This window comes from Colobus angolensis, unplaced genomic scaffold (assembly GCF_000951035.1).
Source record: "Colobus angolensis palliatus isolate OR3802 unplaced genomic scaffold, Cang.pa_1.0 Scaffold1, whole genome shotgun sequence".
NCBI lineage: Eukaryota > Metazoa > Chordata > Mammalia > Primates > Cercopithecidae > Colobus > Colobus angolensis.
The window spans coordinates 15,762,445-15,782,516 of record NW_012110918.1 but is presented as its reverse complement, the minus strand read 5'-3'; the positions used below and the strand labels follow the sequence as shown (position 1 = coordinate 15,782,516).

The window sequence follows — 20,072 nt, the reverse complement described above, 5'->3', positions numbered from 1 at the left end:
GGGGATTTATTCGCAGAGTGTTGAGGGCCAGGGTGATCAGGACAATTCTGCCACTCCATGGCAACATCCCTGCTTTGAAAATACAACTTTAAATTGATAACAGAGCAGGTGCCTCACCCCAGCTTGGCCCCCACAAAGTCCACTCTCTCCGTGGTGTGCGGCTGGAGGTTTTCTCCAGGGTGAGAATGAAGAGAACTCACTTTGCTGATTCCTCCTCTCTGTGGGCTGCACTCGATGCCGCCTCATCTCATTAAAAAGTCCCTTCCGTCCAGGCTTTGTGGAAGTTCACGCCGTCTCCTTCGTGGCGGAGATGATTTGGAGCAGGGGTTGGCGAACTTCTTCTGTCAAGGGTCAGGTTGAAATATTCCAGGCCTGGCAGGCCAGACGGTCTCAGCCCCTCAGAGCACGTGGCTGTGCCATGCAGCAGGAAGGCAGCCATGGATGAATGTGAGGGAATGTGCTGGGTCCCAGCAACATGCTCTTCACAAGCACAGGCGGATCCGGGGGAGCCTGGGGAGCCGGGGGAGCCGGGTTTGGCCCTGGCTGGAGTTTGCCAGCCTCTCTTCTAGAGCCTCAGGGGATGGGGACAGGATGAGTAGTGCCCTCGACCCTTCCTTCCTCACTCTCCCTCCTTTCTCTGCTTTGGCTCCTCCGACTGGGAGTACACCCAGACCTCAGCGTCACCTCCATGGTGTCCCCAGGGCTAGTGGTACCAGTTCTCCCTCCGCCATAGATGTGTGTCCTCTACCCCTTGACCTCACACAAGCATCCTCCTCCCTCTTGGGGCCCGGGCAGGGCCCCTGGTGCCTCCTCACTGCAGGATCAACCACCTCCCTCCCAGGGTGCCATGCTGCTGGCCAGCCGCCCCACCCCCACTTTAGCCAGCTGCTTCTTCGCACCATCCCACTCCTGCACCCCAGTCTCCCTGTCTGCTGTGAGCCATGAAACTGGTTCCATGGAGATTTGAAAACACAGGACTAGAAGTGACAGTTCTCCCTAAATGCTTTCCTTCCTGAGAAGTCACACCCTGTCTTCTGGGCTTTCAGGGTCAGGCAGTGCAGTGGGGGCATGGGTCAACGTTTGCTGGGCTTTGCAGCCTCTTGTCAAAACAAAAAGAAGATGCACCCCCATCCCCCAACCTTTTGTTTTGAAATAACTATAGACTCACAGAAAGTTGCAAAAGTGCGTGGAATCCTGTGTACCCTTCACCAGGGAAAGCAGCTTTGGGCTGGAATGGAAGCGTCCTTTGGGTGTTGTGGAATGTAAGTATCCTTCCAGTATTAAATGAGATCTCACAAGAGATAACATCCATTCACATGGGTGTGTGTTTCCGTGTCCCCACCTCTCCCTGCGGCTGTGCTGTTATCTGGGGACAGTTACTTAACACTCTGCCTTCATTCTGCCAAATATGTTTTGAGCGCCTACCCTGAGGCCCTGAAGGTAGGAACTGAGGGGCAGTGGAGAGTGAAGACAGACACCTGTGAGGTGGGAGGGGCTGCTGGCAGTCATCGCCTGTGAGGGGAGGGTGTCGGTAAGGCCATCCTCCCTCTGAAACCTCTAGGAGAGAGTCCTCCCTCCCCTATTCCTGGCCTTGGTGGCTCCCAGCAGCCCGCAGTGCTCCATGACTGTGGCTGCCCCGCTCCAGCCTCTGCCTCCGTCTTCACACAGCCTTCTCCCCTGCAGGTGTCTCTGCGTCCCCTCCTCTCCTTGGGACGTCACCAGTCGTACTGGATGTAGGGCCCACCCTACTCCAAAATGTCCTTATCTTAACTTCCATCTTAATTACATCTGCAAAGACCTGGTATCCAACTAAGATCCTCCTCGGAGGTACTCAGAGGTTCAACTAAGATCCTCCTCGGAGGTACTCAGAGGTTAGGGCTTCAACATATATATATATATTTTTTTTTTTGGTGGGGGGCGCAGTTCAATCCATAGCAAGCCCTGATTCAGCAGAAGTAAGGAGCGGAGAGGGCAAGGACTCCGTTGGCCTCTCTGCTGAGACCCCGAGCTGCTCCTTCCCTTTTGCCCCAGGAGCCCCTCCTGGCTGGTTTCTCACTGAGAGGCAGCAACAGGCATACTCTCCTATTATTGTGGCTGCCAGCACTCCAGGACCAACTGGGTTTACAAAAATAAAGTTGCATCATCTGCTGCCTGTACCGCATCCCCTCAAACAGGTTATGAAGGGGAAGTGGGGGATATCGGAAGCAGATGGAGGAGCCCTTGATTTGCATAAGGAGCCATTTTCATGGCTCAGAAGCCTCCGTGGAGGGAATAATGTATAGAAATGCACATGCGTAAGCCCTGGGTTGGGAAACAGAGGCACACTGATCAGCCACTAAAATAGACATGGGAGAGACAAAGCTGGTGGGGAAGGGAGTTGGCCAGGAGAGGGTACAAAGCCCATCGAGTAGCTGAGTGCAGAAGTACCAGGCACAGCTGCGGAACCGCGCTCCCCCAGGTTCTCTTTTAGTGTTGAGATTTCAACGATGGTGGATCTTCTATATGCAATGGCAGGATGGGCGTTTCCAAAAAGACCTGGCTTTTCTTCTCTCTCCTAGAAGGGCAATTGGAGAAAGAAATGAGAGAAAAGAAAGAAAAAGAAGGGCTTAGCTTCCAGCCAGCTGAACTGAAGCTCCTGGCAGGGAAGAGGTGGCGGGCGTGCTCTGCGTCCCAGGTACAGACAGGACACCAAGCGGAGCTAAAAGATCCTCCTTTGTCTGGGTGGGTGACAGGGAGGTACTTCTGTGCCTGGAGGCATGAGTAGCTCAGAGTGGCGGGAAGAGAAGATAGGATCCAGCCAGTAGGACAGAGGTGGAGCTGAGGCTGCCCAGGGTGGGGGTAGAGGTAGATGCCTCACCTGGGGGATTGGTCACTGGTGATGGGGCTGGGAAGTGACTTGTGAGTCTTCCAGCCGTAGGGTCCCTCTGTGTCTGGTTACCTTGTAGCCCCCCCCAGCCTGGCTGGCTATAGAGCTAAGAGCAGGAGGGGGCTGACCTGGTGTCACATGATGGTTTTGTTCCAAACCCTCTCATACACTCAGTTCCCTCACCCAAAGTGGGTATGAGGGGAAGGTGCAAGGTGAATCACTGTCTGTACAAAACCCTCTGCATAGAATGAGGCCTGCCTGGTTCGTCCGTGCCATGCCATGACCCTTCAAACTCCATGTGCCAGGGCAACGGAACTGAGTGCTCGTGTCCGTTTCACATCCAGCCACCAGGACTTGGTTTGTCTAGGGCGGCGGTGCTCTTCCCCTACTGCCTTTGTGGTTTTTCCCTTTGCCAACCCCACCGTCCTCTGCTCTGACACCTTGCTACTGATCAGGATGCTTCCTATCTCATGACCTGGCCCAAGAGTGGGTCTGGGGACCACTCTGGGCATTCAGGCCACTGCCCTGACCTCACTCTTTGTCAGTGGGAGAGAGAGAGCCTTGCAGAAATTCCCTGGGATTTAGGATTGTGTGATAGGTGACAAAATGCATGATGATCATCCTGGGTTCTCTTTTGGGAAGGAAGCCACTTGGCTCAATACATGGTCCCGTTTCGTAGATGAGGCTGGCTTCATCACGAGCACCGGCGGCTGCCTCTGCATGGCCCCTCCAGGCAGGGTTCATGGCTGCTCTGGCCGAGCCTCTGTGGGTGACCACCTGAGAGTCACACTCCCCTCATGGTGCTGTCCCCATTGCTCATAAGTGGGGCCACACAACTTGCTAGCTCTCCCTGAGGGACTGTGACTGGCAGTGCTGGCGTCGCCTCCCGGTAAGATGGCTGAGTGCTGGCTGCATGGATTTCCTTTCCTGGCTCAGTCCGCTGCGCTGTGGCTGGATGGTGTCAGTGCCCCTGGTGTGCCCCAACCTGGAAGCAGCCTAGAGGCGAACTTTTGAGCTGCAGCAGAACCAATGGGCGTCGGGGTGGCAGTGGCTCGTCTCTGCAGCCAGCTCATCCTACTGAATCCAGCCACTTTTTGTGGGCTTTCCTCCCAGGCTGTAGGTCAGCGATTCCCATCCTGGGTGGGGGATTCCAGCATTTTTCCAGTTATCACAAGAGACGGATTGAAATTCTAAAGAAAAAATGAGTTCTGATCCCTTTTGAATTAAAATGTACTCATAGAATATATACTCAAACAAGAAAACAACTTTCCTCTACAAAAATCCAAGCTTAGAAAAATAGATGATGGTGATTGGAATTATAATATACTTCCTAAAGAATTTCGGCAATGTTCCTTTAGACACTGAGCTCCTGGCAAGCCTGACAACTTCGATTTGATTACATGTATGTGATTATAGACACTTTACAGAGGTGCAGATAATTCTAGAATGGGGATGAGAGAGAGTGCAGTGTTACAGAAATCCAGCTGGTATTGGCAGCTGGCCCCTCCAGGAAGACTGGGAAGCATTTCCAGGGCATTGAAGACCAGTCTTTCTCACTTCTCAGCAAACTCACCTGTAACTTGGTGACTCCATGTAACGAGTACAGGAGGCCCTGGCCTCTGGCTCACTCTTTTTTAGGAGGATGGTGATTCTTGCCCCCGATGTGCCTGTGGTGCTTTGGTTTATGGCAAGGTTGTCGACTTGGGGGTGATGTTGCCCCTGGGGGACATTTGGCAATGTCTGGAGACATCTTCCATTTTCTCATTTGGAGGTGGGGTGCTCCTGGTGTCCAGTGGCAGGGGCCCAGGAACGCTGCTCCACACCTCACAATGCACAGGACGGCCCCACAACTAGGAAGGAATGGTCCCACCCCAAATGTCAACAGCGGCAAACTCTGGTTACAGGGCTCCCCGAAGGGTTGGGAGGCACGGTTGGGCTCTTTCTATGCCAGAGTCCTTGAGGGCAATATGCTTTGAGGAACATGGCAGGGTGTTGCTGTCTGACGAGAATCCTTGTTAGCCAATTATGGAATAATGGAGATCTTAAGCAGTCGGTGGGACTGAACCAAACAGGGATTGGGGAGATTCAGCTTGAACCCACCCATGATGCTGTGTTTGAGGCACTATGCAAACTGGGGCTCCCTTTACACCTGCTGTGGGGGCAGAGGCATATGCATTCGGCTTGAACCCACCCATGACGCCACGTCCGAGAAGCTATGCAAACTAGGGCTCCCTTTACACCTGCTGCAGGACAGAGCTATGTGCTGGAAGATGCAGTGCCCGTGCCTGCTCCACGCTCCCAGCATGGCTGGGGGCAGCAGGATCTAACCCCCCATTCTGCAAATTGTTTGTGGAGGGAGGAAAGAGCTTTCACAACCTGAGGTTGGCATCCTAGGAGGGGGATGCTGCCACAGATTCAAGGTAGTCATCTGGCAGTGAAATCCCAGAGCTGGCCTAAATGCCCACCGTGAGAGTGAAGGTGTGTTTTGTTGTGGGTGTTTTTCCTCTTTAAAACCATCGGGAGGTTGCCGAGGAGAGAGTAGGCTGCCTCCATTAAGCCGGGGGAGGAGAGGTCTCCATTAAACTCCTGTGAAGCTGTTTGCCTGCTTTGACGCTGAGACAGAGTGTTTGTAAATATTGGTTCCAGGGAAATGGCTCTGAACCTGCAGTATGTCTACCGTGTGTTGGTAAGCCTGCCCAAACATTGGTGTCTGCAGTACCCTTCTGCCAGACTCATTGTTTTATCCAAATGGGGAGCAGGATTATTTTATTTTTAGAACTCTGTGATCCTGGAATCCTCTCTCAGGAGGAAAACTCAAAGGTCCTCAGTCATAGAACGGGGGACTTCAAAGGGATCTTAGGGACCATTTAACCCAACTCCCTGGTTTTAATGATGGGGAAACTGAGGGCCAGAAGGGAAGAGCGACAAGGAGGTCATGAAGGCAGGACAGAAACGCAAACCTCCACTCGAGGCTGTGAAAGGCTGGCCCTGTTTTCCAGTGCTGCCGAGGTGGCCAGGAGAGAGTGAGATACAGGGTATAGAAGGCTGCGGGGGTTAAGGTATCAGGATGCTAAACTCTTGTCTACCTCCTGAAATCGAGGACCACTGAAAATTTGCTGACTAGTTTAGAAGGTTTGCCTTTTATTAGTTTTGTGTTTTATCACCTTGTGTTTAATTTGTGTTTACCCGTCTCCTTCTACCCCACGGGGTTGTGAGTCCTGAGGACAGGCGGCTCGCCATATCCCTCACTGGAATCCTTCCAGGTGCGTGTTCACCTGAAGCTCCACCAGCCTCAGTAACTCTCTGTCCACGAACCGATGGGGCTCTTGATCACATCCTGTCTTTGGTTGGCTCACCAGGGACAACAGAACTCAAAATACAGAGAGAGTCGCCACTGAGGACTTGGGTCTCTTCACCATGAGGAATGTGAGAAGAGTCACGGAAACTTCCGCATCAACATTTCGGGGATGTGTCTGAGAGCACAGAAGGACCCCTCCTCCCTCCAGCCCCTTTCCTGCCCTCTGAACACTTGAAACACGGTGGGGTTTGGTGGTGACTGGTGACATTTAGGCCAGTTCAGTTCCATACTTGAGACATTTAAACTTTGCTTTTTAGATTGTGATAAAATATACATCACATAAAATTTGCTGTCGTAACCATTTAGAAGCCAGGGGTATAAAGAGTGTTCGCATTGTGGTGCGGCTGTCACCACCACCCATCTCCAGAGCTTTTCCCTCCTCCTAGACGGAAAGTCTGTCCCCCAGAAACAACTCCACATTGTTCCAACCCCCCCAGCCCCTGATAACCTCCATTCTTCCTTCTGTCCCTATGGATTTGGCTATTCTGGGAATCTCATACTCATGGAATCTATGGGATCTGTCCTTTTCTGCCTGGTTGATTTCACTCAGCATAATGTCCTCAAAATCGGTCCCTGTTGTAGCCTGAGTCAGAGCTTCCTTGAATTTTTTTTTTTTTTTTTTCCCGAGACAGAGTCTTGCTCTGTCACCCATGCTGGAGTGCAGTGGGGCCATCTTGGCTCACTGCAGCCTCCACCTCCCAGGTTCAAGCGATTCTCCTGCATCAGCCTCCCGAGTAGCTGGGATTACAGGCACCCGCCACCACGCCCAGCTAATTTTTGTATTTTTAGTAGAGACAGGGTTTTACCATGTTGGCCAGGCTGGTTTTGAACTCCTGACCTCAGGTGATCTGCCCGCTTTGGCCTCCCAAAGTGCTGGGATTACAGGCATGAGCCACCACGCCCAGCTCTCTTCTTTACTTTGGATGAAATCTGACATTCCTGAGGTGAATCTCGTATCCTCTCAGGGGGGAGAGGTGGTGTGTGTGTCGGGTGAGAGGACTTTAAAGATGCTATTGTCTTAATACAACCAAGGATCTCTCAAGACACCCAAGTGTACCCTGAAAATAGTTGGGTAGGCCGGGCGCGGTGGCTCAAGCCTGTAATCCCAGCACTTTGGGACTTTGGGAGGCCGAGGTGGGTGGATCTCTTGAGGTCAGGAGATCGAGACCATCCTGGCTAACACGGTGAAACCCCGTCTCTACTAAAAATACAAAAAACTAGCCGGGCGAGGTGGCGGGCGCCTGTAGTCCCAGCTACTCGGGTGGCTGAGGCAGGAGAATGGCGTGAACCTGGGAGGCGGAGCTTGCAGTGAGCTGAGATCTGGCCACCGCACTCCAGCCTGGGCGACAGAGTGAGACTCCGTCTCAAAAAAAAAAAAAAAAAAAAAGAAAATATTTGGGCAAAAGTTAGCTTGGAGGTGGTGCGCGGTGGGAATGGCCCCTCCGGGCTCCAGCCCTGGTGCCAGCAGGAGAGTTTGTGTCTGGATGTGAGGTTTGGAGGCCTCTAGCTCCTGAAGATGGTTTTTGAGGAGGGAGAGAATCTCTAGAGACTGGTGGACTTGAGGCTCAGGGCTGCCTTTAGGAAGACAGCATGACACAGGGCCTATGGGTTAGAGCAATTTCTAGAAAAATAATGGCAGGGAACATTCCAGAAAAACAGCACCAGAGAACAGTTCCTCAAAGGTGGAGACTTAGAGAGTAGGGAGCTGTTAAGGGGGTCACACAGTGCCATGAAAACAGTTTTTCAGCATTAGAGACAATCACACATTTTAGGAGCATTTCCAGCGGCCCGAGTTTGTCCAGGGTCTCCCCTCCAGTGTGGTCTGCACCAGTCCCAGATTCCGTCAGGTGGAGGTCAACCTGTCACCGGCGGTGGGAGCAGCAGCAGGGCCCTCCTTTGCCACTCACGCTGGCCCCGAGTCCTGAGCCACTGACTTCACTGAAAAACTCCCATGTCCACTTCACTGGCAATGGATATTAGTTAGGCTACACACTTATCTAGGACTTGAAAGACCTGAGATAAAATTTATTTAGCAAAAAAGTGCCTTAAGAATATATATATGGGCATGTGTGACTGTGTGTTTTTGTGTGTCCACACTTTTCTGTGTGTGTGCCTATGTATCTGTGAAGGTATATGTGTGTGAGTGTGTGCCTGTGTGAATGTATGTGTGTCTCTGTGTGTGAGCATGAGTGTGTCTGTGAGTGCATACATCTATGTATGAATGTATCTGTGTGTGTATATGAGTGTGTGTCTGTGTGTCTATACATGTGTCTGCGTGTGAATGTGTGTGTCTGTGTGGAGTATATATCTGTGCATGTGTCTGTGTGAATGTGTGTGTGTGTCTGTCAATGTATCCGTATGTGTCTGTGTGTATCTGAGTGTGTGTGAATGTGTGTATCTGTGTGTATGTGTCTGTGTGTATGAGAGTGCATGTGAGTCTGTGTGTGAGTGTGTGAGGGTGTGCCTGTGTTTGTATCTGTGTCTGAGTGTGAGTGTATGTGAGGGTGTGAATGTATGTATGAGTGTGTGTCTGTGTCTGTGTTCATCTGAGCATGAGTGTGTGTGTGTGAGCATGTGTGTGTAGCTGTGTGTGTCTGTATCTGTGAGTGTGTGTCTGAGTGTGAGTGTGTATCCGTGTGTGTCTGCATGCCTGTATGTACTGGTGCATTGCTGTGGTCACTGATGTGTATCTGTGTGTGAGCATGAGTGTGTCTGTGTGTGTGTGTGTGTGTGAGCGTTAGTGTGTATCCGTGTGTGTCTGCGTGCCTGTATGTACTAGTGCATTGCTGTGGTCACTGAGCAGCAGGTCCCTGGCTTTACCTGGTATAAGGGGAACAAGCTGCATCTCTCATGCCCCCCACCCTCTCTGCGTGTCTGCAGGCCCCTCCCAGACAGCCAGGAGTGGCTCAGGCTGCAGGGCCAGGCTGGCTTCACCCGTGTGCTCCCTGCTCAGGAGGGCTTGTGCTTGGCTCGGTGCTCTGCCGTCACCATTGTGAGATTCAAACAAGGTCCTCCCAGTTGCGTTTTGCTCTGAGGCCTGTAACTCGTGTAGGTGGATCTGGTGGGGACCTCTTGCAACATGGGGCGACTTCAGATAGAAGCCGGTCTGGAAGCTGTGTGCAAGTGTGTCTGCTGGGGGAGGCTGTGCGTGGCACCCGGCCAGCTGGGTGGGCCCAAGGCACTCTTTCCCTACAGCCCTGGAGGGGAGCCCAACACCAACCCCACCCTTGTGCTCCGCCAGCCTAGGCCCCGTGGCAGGTGCTGGCCTTTTTGCGGCTGGCGCCATCTGCCCCCAGGCTGAGGTACCAGGCTCAGGCGGCCGAGGACGTTAACCACTTCTAGGCCTCTGGCCCTCTGTGTGAGGCCAGGCAGAGGGAGGCGGCTGGTGGGCTGGTGGCAGGGGGCAGGCGGTGTGGGAACATGTGCGTCTGGGTGTGGGAGTACGGGCTGGGGTTTTAATGCACGTTCTGTGTTCCTGGCACCTGAGCCCTGGACCTTGCCACGTGCACACAGGAGGGCAGCTCACCCAGCTGCGGCTCCAGGCTGCTCCCTGCCTTGGCCTGACATGCTCCTTCTAGTCCTCACTGCTGTCCCCGGAGATGAAGGTTGGCAGCTGCCCTGCACGTCCCCAGTCTCTGGCTGATGGGGAGCAGCCTGTGTCCCACCCCTGCTGTCCCCTGCTCTGCTGCCTGGTCACCTGCTTGGCCTGCCTGGGGCGATGTCACACCGCCACCGGCTGACACTGCCCGGCGAGCCCCACTCCACAGGCGAGGAGGTAGAGGCAAGCTGGGAGAGACACTGGTCCCGCCCCGTCGCCCAGGGAGCTGCGTGACTTGGGCAATTCACTCAAGCCTGGGCCTTGGTGCCCTCGATTGCACAGGGGAGACCTGGCTTGGTGACTTTCAATGTGCTTTGTGGACCACTAAGGCTCAGGGTTGCTAGAATGACTCAGAACTCGGCACAGCCACCATCCTCAAGGTGACAACTTATTCCAGTGAACGGATGCAGATGAAAACCAGCCATGGGGAGCAGCGCAGAGGCAGGGCAGGGTCCCGGGAACCAGCCGGGAGCTCTGCTGCTCCTCCCGCAGCAAAGATATGGGACAGCACATATGGGTGTTGCCAGCCGGGGACGCTCACCCCAGCCCTGGTGTCCAGAGTTTTACTGGGTCTCAGTCATGGAGACGTGACTGACAACCCAGGTACTGACCTCAGTCTCCAGCCACTCCAGGGGTCAAGCTGACATGGCGTGGCCCGAGGTAAACAGGGATGCTCTTTCAGGCAGGGTACTCCAAGGGCTTAGGGGTGACCTTCCAGGAGCCAGGGCCAAGGGCCAAACCTTCCAGGCAAGACTAACGCTTGACAGTGATGATAGATGCTATGATCCGGACAGTGTGGACAGGACAGGTAAAGGGGAGGGGACCGGCAGGGAGGCCGTCTCCTCTTAGCAGGGAAGCAGGGCTGTGGCCCTTTCCCTCTTGAGGGGTTCTCTTCCCCGTACCCACCCTGGTCCTGGCTAGCTCGGGCCCACCTCTGAGCTGGGTGGGCTGCAAAGCCGGGGCCATTTCAGGGCCAGAGGGCTTAGGATTTACGGGACGCACCTTTGCTTGCCGTCACTGGCAGGTCTCTTGTTCTGCTTCCTTGAGAGCATGGCAGGAGGACTCTGTGGGGTGTGTGAGCCCTGGGGGTGGGGGCGTGGGGTGTGCGGGCTCCCAGGGACGGCCCCATCTGCTGAGAGGGCTGCCTGCCCTTCAGGAGAGCAGCAGAATAGAAACTGACCTTTGTTTCTTCCGATTTTTATGCCGAGTTCAAAGCTCAGGCTTCCCCAGCACCTCAGCTCCTTGGTTTACCTCCAGAGCATTTGTTTTGGGGGCCCGGTATCCCCAGGTCTTGGGGGGACCTGCCAGCCCTGGGCTTCTCTTGGTGCTTCCCGGTTACGGCACCCTGAAGACACGTCTCCTGTGATGGCTGGCTTTCTCCTTCTGGCTGTTCCTGGCAGCAGCCGCCTTGGCCCTCCCTTCATTTGGAGGAAATGTTCTATTTATGCCATCTCCACCCTCCCTACGACGGGAAAACCATTTTCCAAATTGTTTCTCTTGAAAGCAGGAAAGCTGGAGCGAGGCTCGCTCGGCCCGGAGCTAGACACCACTCTGCGGCTTTCCTTCTTCAATGCCTTCCTGTGGATTTGCTCATTTGCCCCCTACTCCACACCGTGCTGCTTCTGTCGGGGGAGGCAGGGCAGGGGGCCTTACCCCCGGTTTTGGACGGGGAGCCTGAGGCCTGGCTTGTTCTTGCAGGCCCTCCTCCCAGGGGCTGTTCCGCCAAGCCTGCCCTTCCAGTGGCAGGAGAAAAATCCAGCAGGCTTCCCCACAGCCTCCAGGCCCCAGCACCTCCAGTGCTCGGGGATTACGGTGTTTTCCCCATGTAGGTATGAGCCAGGCTTCGGAGACACCTGAATAAGCCTGGGGAAACTCACGTGCAAGGCTCTTTCCAGCACCCTCCGACCCGGAGGACTTGGGGGTCCCGGCCAGGCCATCACATGGGCTTCCGTCAGGTGCCCCCCATCCCTGCCTGCCCCCTTCTCCCAAACAGCGTCACCTCACATGTGTAGCTGCTGTCATAGATCGTGTCTAGTCGGTCTGTGCACTGGCAAGAGTGATAGATCACTTTCACGGCCATGTCTCGTGATTAATTTCCCATAATAGTCCTCTCTAACACCAAGGCGAAAAGAGGAGAGAGAGAAAAAAACCTACATTATCCACTTGTGCTCAGAGTATAAATGAATTAGATTTAATTTCTGTTTAATTGTTTCCATAGCTCAGCCTCTGCTGACTTCACAGGATAATTTATTTTGCAGTCCTGGGGAAAAGAAGGAGGAGGGAGGGGAGAGACGGAGGATGTAGCCAAGTGGTCTGCCTGTGGATACTGTTTAATTACACCTGATAGTCTTATCTCCGTGTAATTATGGGAGTCTCGTTGGGTTTCTCCGGCTGCCTCCTGTCTGCACTTGCAGGATCAATACCGGGTCAGACCTCGGGCCAGCAGCTTTCAAGAAGGTGAGGGATCTGGTGGGAGCTTTGGTGTTGAGTCAGGAACAGGCCAGGCAGCTCCTGAAATTGCCAGAGGGAAGGAAGGCTGGGGATCATGTGTCTCAGAACTGGAAATTTCCTGATTTTCTGTCCATGTTACCAAAATGATAACTTTCCCCCAGCACAATCTGTTTGATGACCATGGGGTTTTTCCCCGGCCTTCCCTCTTTGAAGCCGTGGATGAGAGGCCAGTGGTGGACTGGGTGGGGTTTTCACTGCACCTTGGAGTTTTTGAGTTGTCCTGACAATCTCTCTCCCTGCTGAGTAATTGAAGCACTGAGTAAGAGCTCAGCCAGCAGGAATGGGGGCCCCTGCACCCCACTCCCGCTTCGAAAGTTCAGCACTCTTCCATTCCCGCCTCCCTCCATCATTTTCTTCTTTTCTTTTCTTTTTGTTTTTTTGAGACAGAGTCTCACTCTGTAGTCCAGGCTGGAGTGCAGCGGCGTGATCTTGGCTCACGGCAACCTCCGCCCCCTGGGTTCCAGTGATTCTCCTGTCTCAGCCTCCCAGGTAGCTGGGATTACAGGCACCTTCCACCACACCTGGCTAATTTTTTTATTTTTAGCAGAAGCAGGGTTTTACCATATTGGTCATTCTGGTCTTAAACTCCTGACCTCAAGTAATCCACCTGCCTCAGTGTCCCAAAGTGCTGGGATTACAGACGTGAGCCACAGGGCCCGGCCCTGCTTTTTCTTATGATGATAAAATACACGTGACATAACATTAACCGTGTGAACCATTTTTAGTGCACAGTTCAGCCAGTGGCATTCGGCACCTTCACATTGCTGTGCGATCGTCACCATCCACCTCCAGAACGTTCTCATCTTCCCCAGCTGAAGCTCTGTGCCCATAAAACACCGACTGCCCCTTCCCATCCCCAGCCCAGCAACCCCCATTCTACCTTCTGTGTCTACGAGTGGGACTCCCCGAGGGCCCTCTTATCGGTGGGTTGTACGACATGCGACCTTTTGTGTCTGGCTTGTCTCGGCGTCATGTTTTTGAGGTCCACCCATATTGCAGCATGTGTCAGAGCTTCCTCTCTTCCTGGGGCGGGTATCGTTGCAGCGCATGGATGCAGCACATTGCGTCCATCCATCCATCCGTCCATCCGTCCGTGCACAGTGTGTTGCTTCAGCGTGCTTTCGGAGGGCACACCTGGGGAGGCCCCAAGTCTGTGGCTCCATCTCGCGGGTCCTCCTAGCTTCTCATTCGAGTTACCTGAGACTTTCATCCCATCTCTACCAGCTGGGCCAGGCTCTCAGGAGTAATTAGAGGAATGAGGGTCCTGGGACCTCCTCTGGGGATGAACTCTGACCTCGGGGTGTGAACAGAGCTCTGGCTCTTTCTAAGGCCTGGAGCCCCTCTGGGCTGGGCGTGAATATTTATGAAGCAGCTCTTTTGAGTCAGTGTCCTACATGGGGTGACAGCCTGTGTCTCTCTGCCCAGGAGCTGGGTATCCTGGTTCTCCAGGGCAGGGGGCAGGCCTGAGCATACTGGTGGAAGGGCAGGGGTGCCCAGGGAGGGGAGCGTGGCCACACATGGGCATTTCATAGAGCTCATGCCACCTGCGTTCTCTTCAATTCAATGCCTGTCCCTTCTTACTTTTTATCTTAAGCCCCATGGGGATGGGAGTATTTTAGGCAATGGAAATAGTTCATTTTTCTTCATTTGTTGTGTTGAACATTTGTCATGCCCGGAGAATGCAGACGGATACAGCAGCAGCTGGTGCTCCCGGCCAGGGCTGTGCGCGCGCTCTCTGCCTCTCTCTCTCCGACTCTCTGCTCTCTCTCTCTGACTCTCCCCTCTCTCTCTGTTGGCCTGGTGAAATGTTCTTGGCTGTGGGCACACAGAGCCTTGGACTCAAGGCTGTTGGAGTGGAGGAGACCTTGACTTCGGTCCTGGAGGTGAGCGCCTCGATTAAAGCCAGGTTTCTGGAAGGAAGAAGATAAACTATGTTCCTTGCTGGAGAAGGCCCGTAGCCAATCCACCCAGCAGCAGTTTACTCCTTGTGATGTGCTAGCAGCGTGTGGGGCTCGGTGCAGGGGTGAAAGGTGGCAATGGTCTCTGAAGCGGTGCAGCCTCAGCCAGGAGCCTCAAATGCCTGCCCACCACACCAACGCGGCGTGTGGATGCCACAGCAGGGACCCAGAGACGGGGCAGATACCTCCTTGAGGAGGGTGGGTACTTAGGGACAATGTGGGAGGTGGCCTTGGGTTGAAACTGAAAGGCAAACAGGTTTTCCGACGGAGGAGGGAAGAGAGAACATCCTTAAGGGAAGAGCAGAGCAGACTCTGAGAAGGAACTGCACTGCCAGCGGCCAGCATTTCTCGTTTTCTCTGTGTGCTGGGGGCTCTTCTCCAATTGCGGTTCTCTTGCCACCCTGTCGATGAGCTTCTGCAGGTCTCACGGAAGGGATCAGTGTAACACAGGAGACGGGAGAGACCTGGGGTACAAGGGACTTGACACACGGCGGGGAGCTGCGTGGGGGTCAGATGAGGGAGAGGCTGGATCACTGGGCCCTGGGCCATGCACTGTCTCCCAGCTGCAGGCTGGGCACACCCCAGGGGCCCCAGCTATGAGGTGACCTGGCCTGGGGAGCAGTGGGAGCCTTGCCACAGGGCTTCACCGGAGCAGGGCTCTGCTGATCCAGATGGAAGCTCTGCCCTTGGCTTGAACGTTGCTTCTCCGGAAAGGGTCTCCTGCCCTCCTGCCAAGTTCTACCTTCCTGTAGCTGTGTGGGTGGTGCCAGGTGTTACCAGGTGCACGCAGGCTGAGGGACCCAGGCAGAGGCCAACTTCTGCCTCAGGACACCCAAGGGTGTGTTAGAGAGTCGGGAGAATTCCCTCACCCCAGGCAGCAAAGAGGTGGCAGCTCTAGGGAAGTGGGGACTAGGAATGGGGCGGCGCCGAGCCCCAGCCTCCTGTCTGGTCTTTCTGGAAAGCTCCCTGTGCTCTTCCACCAAGTCCCAAGAGAACAGCTCCACACCAGCCACAGCTTCTGCACGGTTCCATTTCACAGTGCACAGAGGACTTTCATATGCACTGGGCCATCTTTCTCCTTCCCAAGCTGTGGCGTTAACCAAATAGAAATGCTCCATGGTCCGGTGGATCCACACGGCCTGGGGGCATGTGGGTGCCACCCAGAGGCTTGTGCTAGATGCTGTGGCTTAGGGCCAGGGTTACTAGGGGTAGCTGTGGTGTTGCTGAGGGACAGTAGGGGTGTGGTGGCAGCCTGTGGTCCCAGAGCCTGTCGGGAAGTGGCCACAAAAGGGCAGGGTATCACTGTGTGGTTGCTGAGATCCAGGAGACAGCAGTGGTTTGTCAACATTACAACAACGAGCCGTGACTCGGGCCACCTGGGTGTGTGAGGCTACGCACCCGTGGCCTCATCTGTGAATGCGGCGGTTCTAGAAGCTGCCTGGCAGGTGTGAGAGGACTCAGGCAATAGGGGCCCACTGCTTGGATCAGTGCTGGGCCCAGGAAGTGCCTGTCTGCGTGACTGCCGAGTGCATACCCGTGTGTTGGATTCCCAGGTGCATGTTCTGAATGTAGCTCACTGCAGAGGTGCATGCTGTTGGGAAGGATGGGGTGAGGGGGCACCTGGCTGTGTGGATGCTGGGAGGTGAGCAGAATCCCAGGTGTGCTGGCTGCGTTTTCTGCTGCTTCCAGTGGCTTCCTCTGTCCAGTGCAGGGTGGAGATGGCGGGAGCGTGTCATGAGCAAGTCTGGTACACACGGTCCCCACCCAGCAACTCCAGAGGGGTGGAGGGCTTCTCTCCATTGACCTTCGGTGAGGAGAAATACCAGGGAAGGACACCGATTGGCCTGACTGAGGTCACATGCCTGCCCCTGTACCAGTCACAGTGCCTCAAGGATTGGCAGGTCTGGTCACATGCCCATGGTGGGCAGGGTATCTTGATTGGCAGCCTTAGCCAAATTCCAGGTTAGACTGGGGGACGCAGGGGCGAGCTGGCTACTAGATGTGCAGGGGCAGGCCCAGAAGGCCAACCACAGAGGCCCACTAGGGCACGTGGGCCCACGTAGACCCAGGAACCACACTCGAGAAATGGCTCTGTGTGCTGGCCCCGGGAGGCTGTGTGGAGTGCCCAGTGCCTGTGCCGCCTCACTGACATCGCCCACGGTTCTTTCCAGTAGGCAAGCTTGTGGGGCCCCCACTGTGGGGTAGAGGACACTGGAGCTGGGAGAGATCATGCGGTCTGCCTGAGGCCACGTGGCTGGTCAGAGGCTGAGTCTGGTTCCAAGGCAGCCCTTTCACCACCCTGTAGTGCCATTTCACCAGGAAAGGCCCCCACTGTGGGGATGGGGGTCCACAGGAGGATGGGCTATGGTCAGGGCAGCTGTGCCTGATGGTGAATGCATGCAGGTATATGCCACCTGGCCATGGCACAGCCGTGCCCAATGGTGAATGCATTCAAGTGGGTGCCACTTGGCTACAGGGCCATGTTTGGTGATGACATGCATCCTGGTATGTGCCACCTGGTCATGGGGCCGTGCCTGGTGGTAACATGTATCTGGCTGTGTGTCCCCTGGCCATGGGACCGTGCCCAATGGTGACATGCATTCGGGTGTGTGTCAGCACCTGGCCATGGGTCCGTGCCCAGTGGTGACATGTATCTGGGTGTGTGTCCCCTGGCCATGGGACTGTGCCCAATGCTAACATGTATCCGGGTGTGTGTCTCCTGGCCATGGGTCCGTGCCCAATGGTGACATGCATTCGGGTGTGTGTCATCTGGCCATGGGTCCGTGCCTGGTGGTAACATGTATCTGGCTGTGTGTCCCCTGGCCATGGGTCCGTGCCCAATGGTGACATGTATCCGGGTGTGTGTCTCCTGGCCATGGGACCATGCTCATGGTGACATGCATTCGGGTGTGTGTCAGCACCTGGCCATGGGTCTGTGCCCGGTGGTAACATGTATCTGGGTGTGTGTCCCCTGGCCATGGGACTGTGCCCAATGCTAACATGTATCTGGGTGTGTGTCACCACCTGGCCATGGGACCGTGCCCAATGGTGACATGCATTTGGGTGTGTGTCAGCACCTGGTCATGGGTCCGTGCCCAGTGGTAACATGTATCTGGGTGTGTGTCACCACCTGGCCATGGGGCTATGCTAGATGGTGACATGCATCTGGCCCATGTTACCTGACAGATAAATTCTCACCTGACGTCACAGTTCACTGCAGGGGTACCTCCTTTATTAAGCCCTTCCCGCCGCTGTCCTCACCCCACACGGGCAGAACTGCTGCATCCCCCTTGCCTTCGCTGTGTAGCTCTTGCTCACAGAGTCCTCCAACAATCCCATTTCCCTGACTCCTCCTCTGCAAGACCAAGAGCCTCATGGGCAGGACAATCGTCCCTAAACTGTCTTTGTGTCCACGGCCCCTGACACATATTAGGCACTGAAAAGGGGGTAGTTTAAAACCTAAATGCACAGGTAACATGTCATACTGCATGACACCCCACAACATGCCGACATGCCTGCACACACACAGTTTCATCTAAGCGGATATCTGGACATCACAACCCTGCAAACACCTCCCGGCCCCGGGAGAGGCCCTTCCTGTTTCTTCCCTGACCCTCAGGAGGACACACCCCAGGCAGAGGCTCCTGCCAGCCCTCTGCCAGCCAAGCAGGTGTTCTGCTTGACCTTGGCACCCCTGCTTGGATGACGACAGTCCTGGCAGAGCCTTTGCCTGTTAGCACAGCCCCGAGTGTTGCCTGGGGCTGGAGGAGGTTCTGGGGGCAGCCTTGGGTTTTCTATTTGGACAAAGGCGGCTGAGGTTCTTGTCTCGTGGGATGCATTCGGCCCTGTGGGCTTTGCTTCCATCTTCCTCTCCTTCTCCCTAGGACGCTGCTGCTTGGGGGTACACTTTGGCCCAGGGGGAGATAGAGCAAGTCCCGTGGTGGAGGCCTCACCTGGGCTCTCCCGGAGTCCTGGCTGCCCTCCTCTCCCCTGTGCCTGGCCAGCAAGGGAGGCACCCAGAGAAAAAAGTTTGATGACAGGTGCCAGGGAAACGTCCTCCATCCTCATCCCCTCCGTTAATCACCCGCTCGTGGGGGCGCCGGGCCCTGTTTAAGATGCACCGGTGGTTCCGAGGTGAGCGCAGGCATTCCCAAGCTCTGCTGTTAATCTGCTCCCTCCGAGACAGGCTACCTCAGGCCTTTTAATCACTTGCTGTAATTACAGCCCCAACGTTGCACGGGGAATGTGAATGCATGCCTGGGATGGTGGGCTTGCGCAGGCACGGTGTCCTCTCCCCCTGTGGCCCCGAACATGAAGGTTATGGGATTTGGCACGGCTGAGGGCGCATAGAAATGAGTGTGTCATCTGAGGGTAGGGTGGCTGGGTGCCAGCAGCAGGGGCAGCTTGCCTCGCCCCTTGTTGTGTCCCGCGTGCTTGTCAGACTGGGCGGCAGGTGCGTAGTGGGTCAGGTGCAGAGCGTTAAGGCGGGGGCTTGGCAGGATGGGGCTTGCTGGCTACAGGGAGCCGAGAGTCCTGGGGCCTCGCCGGGAGGACGGAACTTGTTGCCCATGGGAAGGGCTGGTGGCTTTTCCATGGTACCTCTGTCCACACCAGGCAAGTCTACCACCTGTGCACGGCTGGAGACTCGGCTGCTGACCTGCAGGGCCAGCTTCTGGTGGGTGGGCCAGGCCGTTGGCAGAGTTGAGTGAGGCCATTCATGCAGCCACTTGAGGACCAGAGGTAATGCTGTGGAGGCTCCTTCCACATTGACTCCTGTTGTAAGATTGATTTTTCTTGGGTTATTAAGGTAATATGTGCATCTTAGAAAATATTTGGTGATGCCTCCTCTCCCAGGCGTCATGCCCAAGTAAACAGGATTGGAAGGATCTTTGCTGATGACGTAGAGTGCAGCGCCTGCTCCTGGCAACTGGGGAAGCTGAGGCTTAGGGAGGGTTGGAGTGTCCTTGAGTCCATGAAAGCACAAGGCAAGGCCCTGGACTCCTGGCTTCTCCCTCCATGAACAGCCCGGAGCTCCCAGCCCTCACCCTAACCCTGGACTTTGCCCCAGCTGTCACCGAGGGGCCCGGGGTGTGACGGCTGATGGACGACGGAGGGAAAGGAAGGGGCGGGTCCCTGAGGCCTCATAGCTCTCCCAGGTGCCGACCGTGCCGTGGAACCGTTAGTGTAAGGGAAGGAGGGGTTGGGGTGGGGAATGGTACGGCCATTTAGACTGGCCAGAGAACCAGCTAGAACGCTGTTACAATACTAGTGCCTGCCTGCTCTGGACTCTGACTCCGTCGGCCTGAGCATCGGTCAGTTTCCAAGCTCCCCAGGTGTTTCTGGACCTGCAGGTGAGGTCACAGTGAACAAATACACCCCCAGACTGGGAGCCTGGGCCCTGGCTTTTCTGAGCTGTGTGCTCTGGGGCTGGAGGGGGTGTGGGGAGGACCGGGGCCCTTCTCTTCTTGTCCGTTTGTGTAGCCTCTGTAGCTCCAGCGTCCTGGAGAGAGACAGCCACCCATGCTGAAACACCGGCTCTGGTGCTCCTCTCAACCAGGCTGCCCTGGGGACCCTGCTGTCCTCCTGCTGTGTCCTGGCTCTGCAGCCACTTGCCCGGATCCCTCCACAACCTCACAGGGGCGGTGGTTGATTTGGACCCCAGGGCCGGGGCCCTGGGACAGGGCCATTCAGATCGGCCAAAGAACCAGCTGGAACGCTGTTACAATACTAGTGTCTGCCTGCCCTGGACTCTGAGTTTGTCGGCCTGGGGCAGGCCTGGAC

The 20,072-nt window shown here is 55.4% G+C and overlaps 1 protein-coding gene across 2 annotated transcripts in view; it reads left to right on the top strand.

Moving 5' to 3' along the window:
• Nucleotides 1-14,021: 14,021 nt before the first annotated feature.
• Nucleotides 14,022-20,072, top strand: part of RBFOX3 (RNA binding protein, fox-1 homolog (C. elegans) 3) — a 431,835-nt gene continuing 425,784 nt past the window's right edge. For both annotated transcript variants that reach the window (XM_011957187.1, XM_011957113.1), the window contains exon 1: nucleotides 14,022-14,216. The gene's annotated coding sequence lies outside the window, so the exon portion shown is untranslated. The remainder of the gene's footprint in view (nucleotides 14,217-20,072) is intronic.